Here is an 11,551-nt window from a genome sequence, read left to right as displayed (position 1 = left end):
CAAACCAAATTTGTGTAGTACTAAATTGAAAAAATCATCATGGCAATAAATGTATTTGTTTCACAAAATCATCATGGAGTTTGGGCAATGAACAATATAATTTCATGGGAATCAGTACATGGGATCGATCGGTGGGCACGAACTTGTGATATACAAGCACGTAACGGAACCCAGCTTGATACGTCTCGGCGCTGCTGTGGCCAAAACGAGTTGCTACGACCACTCACGGCGTCTTAGTGTGCACCAACATGACCGTCGAGTCCGGCCAGAAAGCAATCATGGCATACGGCCGCCATGGTCGAGCCCAAGCAGTCCGTCTCGCCGCGACCATGGAGACAAGCAAGTGCACCGGCAAGGAGCAGTTAGACGCGTCTCTACGAGGAGTCAGTCCGGCCGTCCCCAACGACGCCTTGGCGCACGGCCGCCATGAACGTGCTGTCCGCCCGGCCAACATCGTGGCGTGCATCCGCCATGGACGAGCCGTCCGACAGGCCGCCGGCGACGAGCTTCTTCGGCGAGGTCATGGAAGAGAGGTCGTCGCTGCTGCGTAATGCCGGTTGGCCGCCGCCGTCAAGGCCCTTGGGGTTTTGGAACGCGACGACGGAGACAAGCAAGTGCACTGGCAAGGAGCAGTTAGACGCGTCTCTACGAGGAGTCGGTCCGGCCGTCCGCAACGACGCCGTGGCGCACGGCCGCCATGAACGTGGTGTCCGCCGGGCCAACATCGTGGCATGCATCCGCCATGGACGAGCCGTCCGACAGGCCGCCGGCGACGAGCTTCTTCGGCGAGATCATGGAAGAGAGGTCCTCGCTGCTGCGTCGTGCCGGTTGGCCGCCGCCGTCGAGGCCCTTGGGCGTGGCCGCCATAGACGCGAGGAAAATAAAGAAAACCCTAGTCCCACGTACCTATTAGAGCGATGAAGGATGTACGTACGTACGTACGTGGGGTTCTGGAATCGGGAATCAGCTGTTGGGATTGAGATCAGACGTGAAGTGGGATTAGGGTGCTCTGAGATTGTCGATGCCACATGTCGCTCATCCGATAGGGTCTCACAAGCTGGTCTATGAGACCCGGTCTCATACAAAAAGAGCACCCTAATCCCACTTCATGTCTGATCTCAATCCCAACAGCTGATTCCCGATTCCAGAACCCCACGTACGTACGTACGTACATCCTTCATCGCTCTAATAGATACGTGGGACTAGGGTTTTCTTTATTTTCCTCGCGTCTATGGCGGCCACGCCCAAGGGCCTCGACGGCGGCGGCCAACCGGCACGACGCAGCAGCGAGGACCTCTCTTCCATGATCTCGCCGAAGAAGCTCGTCGCCGGCGGCCTGTCGGACGGCTCGTCCATGGCGGATGCATGCCACGATGTTGGCCCGGCGGACACCACGTTCATGGCGGCCGTGCAGCAAGATGCATCCAGCTGCTATGTGATACCGCAGTCCTCCATGGCGGCAAACTCCCGGCCGGTGGTTCCAATGTTATCTAAGGCGCCACATCCATCTATAACTCTTCCAGTCCCGGTAAGTGATCCATGCGGCCAAGCTGGCTGAGTGATTGCACTAGTCCAGTGCTTGGCAACTATCTGATTGCTTACACTGAAACTCGTGAACTATGAAGCTTACGCAACCCGGAAGCCAAGAAGAACATATGGTGGGTGTGCGTCAAGACATCGTTCTGGCCGGCCGGACAAACTCGTCAACCGCGGCGACGCGTCAAGGCGCGTCCAGCAGCTCCGTCATGCATTCAGTCAGGGCGGCGCCAGCGGCGGCGACGGCGATCTGTGGGTCTAGGACTTGTCCTATCACGGTGCGTGTGAGATGCATGGGTACATAAGTATTCAGAATATACATGTGCATAGTTCTGCGCTAGCTTGGTTCATACATTCGATGCTAGCCACTGTTATATATAGCATTAGTTGTAGAACTGAACTTGAAAATATGTAAATTAATAATGTTGAATTGTTGTTCGAACGCCAGGAGGAAAATATGGAATTCTGTAAATCGACGAACAGTGCAATGGGCGAGTCGATCCGTGAGCCTATGACGCCGAGAAATATGTTTACCCATGATACTGGCCTGGAGTTTGTGGGAGTTGATAAAGGAGAAGAAAATTGTGTAAGTAAGGTAAATAATACCATATAAACCTATCTTTTAATATAAAATATGTATCGATTGATTTTAAAATAATTATACTACAATGCTGATGGTGTTGGTGTATTTCATGTGTGTAACAGGATAATCCGAATGCATCTTCAAAGCAGATTGTGCCAAAGAAGGGAATGAGTTTTGATTCTGAAGAAGAGGCATACAAGTTCTATAACGCGTATGCCAAAAGTAAAGGATTTAGTGTCAGATGGACACACAGAAAAGCAAGAGCAGATGATACCTTATCTGCTAGGTATTTAGTTTGCAGTAAGGAAGGAGTAAAGGGTAAACATAGCACACATGAGACGAGGAAAGAACGGGCTTCTACGAGGACAGATTGCAAAGCTCGTGTTCAGTTCCATATTACTCCGGCGGGTGTTTGGTTGATTCAGAAGGCTGTCAATGAGCACAATCATCACATGGTATCTCCGGACAAGGCACACATGTTAAGATCACAACGACAGCTACTAGATGTCGATAAACACATGATCAACCACATGCGGTCAGCAGGTATACGACCATCAAAATATATAATTATTTTGAAGAATGGTGTGCAGGAGCACAAAATGTGCCTTTCTTGGAGATGGATTCCAATAACTATATAACAAGAGAGCGTAGCAAGTATTTGGAGACCAAAGATGCCCAAACTCTCATGGAGTATTTAAAGAACAAACAAGTGGAAGATCCATCATTTTTCTATGCTGTGCAACTTAATAAAGAGGATGGTACACTAGCAAATTTCTTCTGGGCTGATGGACAATCAATAATGGATTATTCTTCGTTTGGAGATGTTATTTCTTTTGACACCACATTCTCCACCAATAAGTTTGAAATGCCATTTGCTCCTCTGCTTGGTGTTAACCATCACAAGCAGACTATTGTTTTCGGTGCTGCAATAATATTTGATGAAACTGCCGACTCGTTTGTGTGGCTTTTCAGCACCTTCCTACAAGCAATGTCCGGTAAGGAGCCAAAAACAATTTTCACTGATCAGTGTGTTGCAAGTATGAATGCAATTGCAGAGGTATTCCCGAGCGCAAGCCATCGCCTTTGTCTATGGCATCTATATCAAAATGCCGTTAAACATCTGAGTCATGTTATTGCTGACCATCCGGAATTTCTTTCTGAACTCAAGCAGTGTGTATATGAAGAAAGGTCAGTTGCACATTTTGAATCAAGATGGCATGATTTATTGGTTAAATACAGCCTTGAGGATAATTCTTGGATTAACAATATGTTCAAATTTCGTGAGCAGTGGGCAACCGTATATAGGCGAGATTCATTTAGTGCAGACATGACATCGACCCAGAGGAGTGAAGGGATGAACAATGCCTTCAAAACAACATTCAATGGAAAACTCTCGCTTTCAGAGTTGCTAGAAAAATATGACAAGTGTGTCGCACGTCTTCGACGCGAAGAAAAATATGAAGATTTTCAATCGCGCCATACAGACCCAGTGCTTTGCATAGCTAGACATCCTTTGTTGAAGGAGGCAGCTGCATCATACACGAGGTCACTCTATACTTATTTTGAAGAGGAATTTCAGAGGCAGTTTACTTGGTCATGCACTCTGTTGTGTAATGAAAGCACAATCAACACGTACAAAGTTAAATCCTTTTATCGAGAGGATGGTGAAGCCATTGTCGATTTTAACCCAACAACTTTGGAGATATCTTGTTCTTGCAAGTTGTATGGATGTGTGGGTATGTATACATTCTTCGTCCGTCAACTAATATGAAATTATAGGATTAACCTAATGGTTTGCTATTAATTTTGTAGGTATTTTGTGCAAGCATGCTCATAAAGTTTACAATTTTTGTAATATTGTCACATTGCCAAGCCAATACATAATGAATAGATGGACAAAGTACGCAAAACAAGATATCTTCAATTCTAAAGTAGGGGTTAATGATAATGCAGAATTGCAGTGTGCCCAAATTTCTCGAAAGATGCTATCGCTTCCATTGAAGTGTAAACCCTCAAAGGAGGTTCTTCGACACCTAGACAATGGTATTGATAAGTTGGCTTCTGAAGTATGTGAGTTGCTAAGCAAAGTAAGTGTGGATGAAAATGAGGAGACAAGATGTTATGCTGAATTTACCGCAGATGTTGATAAAGCACGGGTATCATTTCGAGCCCCTAAACGGAAAAAAGGCCCAATGCAGAAACGGTCAAAAGATGCACTGGAAGCACCAAAGAAAGGAAAAGATAAGGCTACATCAAAGAAAGGAAGAAGTAAGGCTGCATCAAAGAAAGGTAGGTTTACTGTTTATTTCCCTAGGTTCGAGTAGTTTCCCATCTTATACAAAAATAACATAATGTGCAGGGGGAGGTATAAAACATACCGCAGTGTCACGTACAACCGAATTAACAACACATCCGGTTGGACCTTCAGAATTTTTAGTAAGTATATCAAATGTTTATACTATATAATTCTTATATTTACATGGTGACATAATTTATTATATTCATTCTATTTAAACAGGGGTCATTGGAACTTAGATCAGAGACGGGTATGTTTATTATTTATTTTCCTAGGTCTGAATAGTTTCTATTTTTCCCTGTAATCTCGCATTTTTGAATACAAACACATAAAAAACACAATGTGCAGGGAGAGGTATAGGACATTCGTCAGTGTCACGTACAAGGGAATTAACAACACATCCAATTGGACCTTCGATTTTCCCGGTAAGCATATCAGTAAAAGTTTATACTATATGATTCATATTTGACATGGTGACATAATTTATCCCATTAATTTATTTATAACAGGGGTCATTCGATCATACAACGGAATTAACAACAAATCTGATTGGACATTCAGAATTTCCCGTAAGCATATGAATAATGTTTTATACTATGCGGTTCATATTTTTGACATGGTCAAATAATTTATTTCATTCCTCTTACTGAAACAGGGGTCATCGAATCCGAATGCTTGTTTTCAAAATATAGCTCCATCATTGGCGACATCCCTGTCATTTGGTGATTATTCTGCTTTCTATGCTCCACCACGTATTCCAGGGGAATTTACAAGTTTGTTGCTTCAAGCTGATAAACAAAACCCAACACTGTCTACCGTTCGGTGATTGGATTTCAACGAAGGTACAAGTACAAGCAGGTTTCAGTGGTGACATTTGTTCTAGTCATCACATAAACCACAAGCACAGGAGGCAACTGCATTAGCAACGAGCTCATGTGTCCTTTTCATTTTTATTGTCTGGGTTTTCCTTACGGACCTGTAAACAAATATATTAATTTTAGTGGTTGTTCTTTGGACCATCAGGCCAACAAAACACATCGAGATGAACATATATTTGTTTCTCATGCTTCAAAAACCATTCTATGCATTTCAATTGTGCCAAATGAGCTCATGTGTCCTTTTCTTTTTCATGTGTGGATTGTACCTTATAAAGATGTAAACAAATATTGTACATCCACACTTAGATCAAAGCATAGGTTCAGCAAGTCATGCTGAAGAGGAGAGCAAACCAAATTTGTGTAGTACTAAATTGAAAAAATCATCATGGCAATAAATGTATTTGTTTCACAAAATCATCATGGAGTTTGGGCAATGAACAATATAATTTCATGGGAATCAGTACATGGGATCGATCGGTGGGCACGAACTTGTGATATACAAGCACGTAACGGAACCCAGCTTGATACGTCTCGGCGCTGCTGTGGCCAAAACGAGTTGCTACGACCACTTACGGCGTCTTAGTGTGCACCAACATGACCCTCGAGTCCGGCCAGAAAGCAATCATGGCATACGGCCGCCATGGTCGAGCCCAAGCAGTCCGTCTCGCCGCGACCATGGAGACAAGCAAGTGCACTGGCAAGGAGCAGTTAGACGCGTCTCTACGAGGAGTCAGTCCGGCCGTCCCCAACGACGCCTTGGCGCACGGACGCCATGAACGTGCTGTCCGCCCGGCCAACATCGTGGCGTGCATCCGCCATGGACGAGCCGTCCGACAGGCCGCCGGCGACGAGCTTCTTCGGCGAGGTCATGGAAGAGAGGTCGTCGCTGCTGCGTAATGCCGGTTGGCCGCCGCCGTCAAGGCCCTTGGGGTTTTGGAACGCGACGACGGAGACAAGCAAGTGCACTGGCAAGGAGCAGTTAGACGCGTCTCTACGAGGAGTCGGTCCGGCCGTCCGCAACGACGCCGTGGCGCACGGCCGCCATGAACGTGGTGTCCGCCGGGCCAACATCGTGGCATGCATCCGCCATGGACGAGCCGTCCGACAGGCCGCCGGCGACGAGCTTCTTCTGCGAGATCATGGAAGAGAGGTCCTCGCTGCTGCGTCGTGCCGGTTGGCCGCCGCCGTCGAGGCCCTTGGGCGTGGCCGCCATAGACGCGAGGAAAATAAAGAAAACCCTAGTCCCACGTATCTATTAGAGCGATGAATGATGTACGTACGTACGTACGTGGGGTTCTGGAATCGGGAATCAGCTGTTGGGATTGAGATCAGACGTGAAGTGGGAGTAGGATGCTCTGAGATTGTCGATGCCACATGTCGCTCATCCGATAGGGTCTCACAAGCTGGTCTATGAGATCCGGTCTCATACAATTTTTTTCCGGGTTGGTTAGTTAGTGGCTTACTGCATGCAAGGAGGTGGTGCGGTTAGTGGCGAGTATGCCGGCCGGGCTATGTGTGCGTGCGTGTGCATGGGAATTGCATGAGGCCATTAGCCCCTGGCTATGTGTATATATATCTTGCATGGGAGTAATGAAAGGAGTGAGGCCGAGAGGGCTGAGGAGAAAGGATGTAGCATATGTGTGTCTCACCGGGAGAACAAAGCAAAGCTGGTTCCTCCACGGTGAGGTGTGTGTGTTCCTTCCAAGTGTGCGATCTTGTTCGCTTGAGAGAGGAGAGAGTTGTGAGAGACAACGAGGGGTAGAAGAAGAAGCGGCGCTGCGAGAGGCGGCGCAACACTCCCTAGGTCTTTTGTCATATACTCGAGACAGAAATTCTTAAGTTGCTCGCAGTTGTGTCGATCGGCTAAGTCGAGAGTGGAACACACGGTGCCGACATCCATCGTCTTGCTCAGCTTGCTCTTGCACATGAGCTTCAGCCTGTCCATTCCATAGCGGTTGGCCACGCAAAGCACGTGTTGGGCCATGTTTGTTGTCTCGTCTTGGGTGCAGGAGGCTTCATTGATGGATACGGCGGGCAGGTCTTCGTGGTACATGTAATACATTATCGCTAATGGGTCAGTTGCACCAACGGACCTATCATTGGTAGGTTACGCACAACTTACGCACCAAAGTGGTGACCCATAGTGGTTTTCGTCCCACCTAGCATATGTCGGGAGGTCCCGACTTTCTCAGAAAAGCACAGCCGTTGAGTTGTAGGAGAACATATAACCACCTTCCAAACAAGAAACATCGTTTTTCCTTCACCAAGCCGCGTATAGGTATTGAACATCTTGTTGGGAAACGTAGTATGCAATTTCAAAAAAATTCCTACGCTCACACAAGATCTATCTAGGACATGCATAGCAACGAGAGGGGGAGAGTGTGCCCACGTACCCTCATAGACAGAAAGCGGAAGCGTTTACTTAACGCAGTTGATGTAGTCGAACGTCTTCTCATTCCAACCGATCGAGTACCGATCTTACGACACCTCCGAGTTCGGCACACGTTTAGCACGATGACGTCCCCAAGCTCTTGATCCAGCAGAGGGTCGAAGGAGTAGATGAGTTCCGCCAGCACGACGGCGTGGTGACGGTGATGGTGATGTGATCCGCACATGGCTTCACCTAAGCACCGCGAGAATATGACCGAAGGCGTAAACTATGGAGGGGGCGTCGCACACGGCTTGGAACAATTAGTGCTCTAGCCCCCCCCCCCCCCCCCGGTATATAAAGGAGGGAGGGAGAGGAGGCCAGCCTAGGCATGCCCCAAGTGGGAAGGAGTCCCACTTGGACTCCTAGTTGGATTCGGCCCCCCTTCCTTCTACCGGAGGGGGAAAGGGGAAAGAAGAGGGAGTAGGAGAAGGAAAGGGGGTGGCGCCCCCTTCCCTAGTCCAATTCGGCCTACTCCCTTGTGGGCGGCGCACCAGCCCCTTGTGGGCAGGTTAGCCTCCTCCTATGGCTCATATGGCACATATCTTCCACCGGGGGTTCTGGTAACCCCTCCGGTACTCCAGTTGTACCCGATACACTCCGGAACCCTTCCGGTGTCCGAATACTACCTTCCAATATATCAATATTTACCTCTCGACCATTTCGAGACTCCTCGTCATGTTTGTGATCTCATCTGGGACTCCAAACAACCTTCGGTCACCAAAACATATAATACATATCATCATCGACCTGTAAGCGTGCGGACCCTACGGGTTCGAGAAGTATGTACACATGACCGAGACACCTCTCCGGTCAAAAACCGATAGCAGAACCTGGATGCTCATATTGGTTCCCACATATTCTATGAAGATCTTTATCCATCAAACCGCTATGTCAACATACGTTATTCCCTTTGTCATCAGTATGTTACTTGCCCGAGATTCGATCGTCGGTATCTTCATACCTAGTTCAATCTCGTTACCGTCAAGTCTCTTTACTCGTTCCGTAATGCATCATACCACAACTAACTCATTAGTCACATTGCTTGCAAGGCTTCATATGATGTGCATTACCGAGAGGGCCCAGAGATACCTCTCCGATACTCGGAGTGACAAATCCTAATATCGATCTATGCCAACCCAACAACACCTTCGGAGATACCTGTAGAGCATCCTGGTAATCACCCAGTTACGTTGTGGCATTTGATAGCACATAAGGCATTCTTCTGGTGTCCGGGAGTTGCATAATCTCATAGTCAGAGGAATATGTATTTGACATGAAGAAAGCAGTAGCAATAAAACGATCATTATGCTAAGCTAACGGATGGGTCTTGTCCATCACATCATTCTCCTAATTATGTGATCCCATTCATCAAATGACAACACATGGCCATGGCTAGGAAGCTTAACCATCTTTGATCAACGAGCTAGTCAAGTAGAGGCATACTAGGGACACGGTGTTTTGTCTATGTATCCACACATGTATCAAGTTTCTGGTTAATACAATTCTAGCATGAATAATAAACATTTATCATGATATAAGGAAATATAAAATAACAACTTTATTATTGCCTCTAGGGCATATTTCCTTCTCATCTACCCTCAACTAACTCGAGGGTTGTGCCTTTATACTAAAGGAGCCCCAATTCGGATTTTCCCCTGCTAAATTATACCATGGTGACTTTTGGACTACCTCCAAATTTATTCGGATGGGCCGGTTGGAGAGCAGTCAAGGAAGGAGGATATGAACCCGGTACCCATCACATGATAGGAGGCTCACATGTAGAAAACCTAGTGGGATAGCCAACACCTTCTCACTTTTCTCCATTGCCTCCTAAGTGTGATGGTCTTTCAGCACCCGTGCCTACCCATACGGGGTGTTCTATGCTTGCTTGGCTGGTCGGTGTAAGGTTTGGTTGTGTTTTGTGGGTCACCCTAGCGGTTTGTGCTATGGTTGGTTTCTTCTCTTGTTTTAGGTGTCTTGCTATCCCTTACTTCGTGTTTGGCCTTCAAATGTTGTCCGATAGGGGCAGCGTCGTTTTCTATGGCTCGTTTGGATTTCCCGGCTGCTGTGTATGCCTTCATTTTATTTTATTTTTGTGGAAATACCAGGTGGACCATGAAAGCAACGTTCGGCGGCAACCGGCTTGTAGTTTATTTTTGCAGGGATGGTTGCAGCTGGTCTCCTCAAATACTCCATTCATCTCGGTGCATAGGGTGTGCGTGTAGTTCTAAGTCATCGTAGTTCGTTTAGCTTATATTTTATGTTTCAAGTAGTATGCTTAACTTTCAGGCTGCATTTAGTTTCTGATGACCAAGGCATGACCGGGTAGGAAGGGCGGTTAGACTAGTACCTGGACCGAAAGGACGGGTGGCTCAGCCATAGCTGCTCGAAAGAGCGTGTGTCCAGGAGCTACAAAATAGCCCGATGCGTGCGGAATGACGGGTCGACTCGGGCAACCCAAGTCGGAACACCCAAGTAATATCACAATTGGCAACCAACCTACAAATCCACCTCCCAAAGGTTGTTTTTGGAATATGTTTTAGTTTCCATTCGGTCATTCACATATAATCATTTATATCGTGTCTGTTCGTATTATTATTCATGGTAATGGTCTTTTGGGATGATTGATCGAACAACATGTCTTAGACGCGCTGCCCATAGTGTTGCTTAACTTCCTAGCTGCAGTTTCAAATAGTTCTCTTAACTTCTGGTCTGTGGTTGGTCTCTGCTGATTGGCGCAACGGGTCATCTAGTGAAGATAAAATATGGAGCAAATAAAAGGCTTGCACACTTATGTTTATTATTTGGTTCTTCTTGGCTGAATGCAACTAAAATTTACCTGAAAATGTGACAAAACTATACCATAACTCATCTCTGTGATCATTCCAACTGACAATAAAGCAAAACAGGGAATTAATTTGGCCAAACCCTAAACTATTTCCCTCTTTTACAAAGTTGTAAATCCAAATTTTTTATAAAATAATGAAACTTTTCATATAAAAAAATTGTTTAAGATTATTTTTCACATGGTCAAATATTATGATATAACATCTCTCACATAAAAATAGATATCTAGAAATGATCTGTGAACTTTGATTTATATCTTTTGAAATCCGTGAAAACCATGATAATATTATCACAGCGAAGAGGCATGTAGCCTAGTGGTTGCATTGTAGTAGCACCCTAGGTCCTGGGTCTGACTCCCGGTGAGAGCAGATTAAACATGCATGGGCAAAAATTTCTGGAATAAAGGATTGGAATGCTGTTGCTCTACAGTAAATACTAAAAAAAGATAATATTACCACATATATATATTTGAGCCTAGAATTCTTCCCAATTTATCCAATTTTTATAATCGAATTCAAAACTTTCCTTAGTGAGGATCTCACAGTCATGTTTAAAATTTCCCTTTTTCACGCATAGTTTTTTCTTCAGTATGTTTGATTTAATCACTTGTATATTGATATATATATGTTATGTAGTAATACACCGTGTTGTTATGCATACTGTACTAACTTTCTTTTACTCAATAATTTTTATTTGAACAACAGATAATATTTATTATTATTATTATTATTATTATTATTATTATTATTATTATTATTATTATTAGTAGTAGTAGTAGTAGTAGTAGTAGTAGTAGTAGTAGTAGTAGTAGTAGTAGTAGTAGTAGTAGTAATAGTAATAATAATAGTAATAATAATAATAATAATAATAATAATAATAATAATAATAATAATAATTTCTATTTGTGCCATTTTCTAGCCTTTTGATCATAGTAATATTATATTGATAGCATTAAGTTGGATTTGGAAATACATGCTTTT

Source organism: Triticum aestivum, chromosome 6B, assembly GCF_018294505.1.
Source record: "Triticum aestivum cultivar Chinese Spring chromosome 6B, IWGSC CS RefSeq v2.1, whole genome shotgun sequence".
Lineage (NCBI taxonomy): Eukaryota > Viridiplantae > Streptophyta > Magnoliopsida > Poales > Poaceae > Triticum > Triticum aestivum.
Note: the sequence above shows the minus strand (reverse complement) of the source record.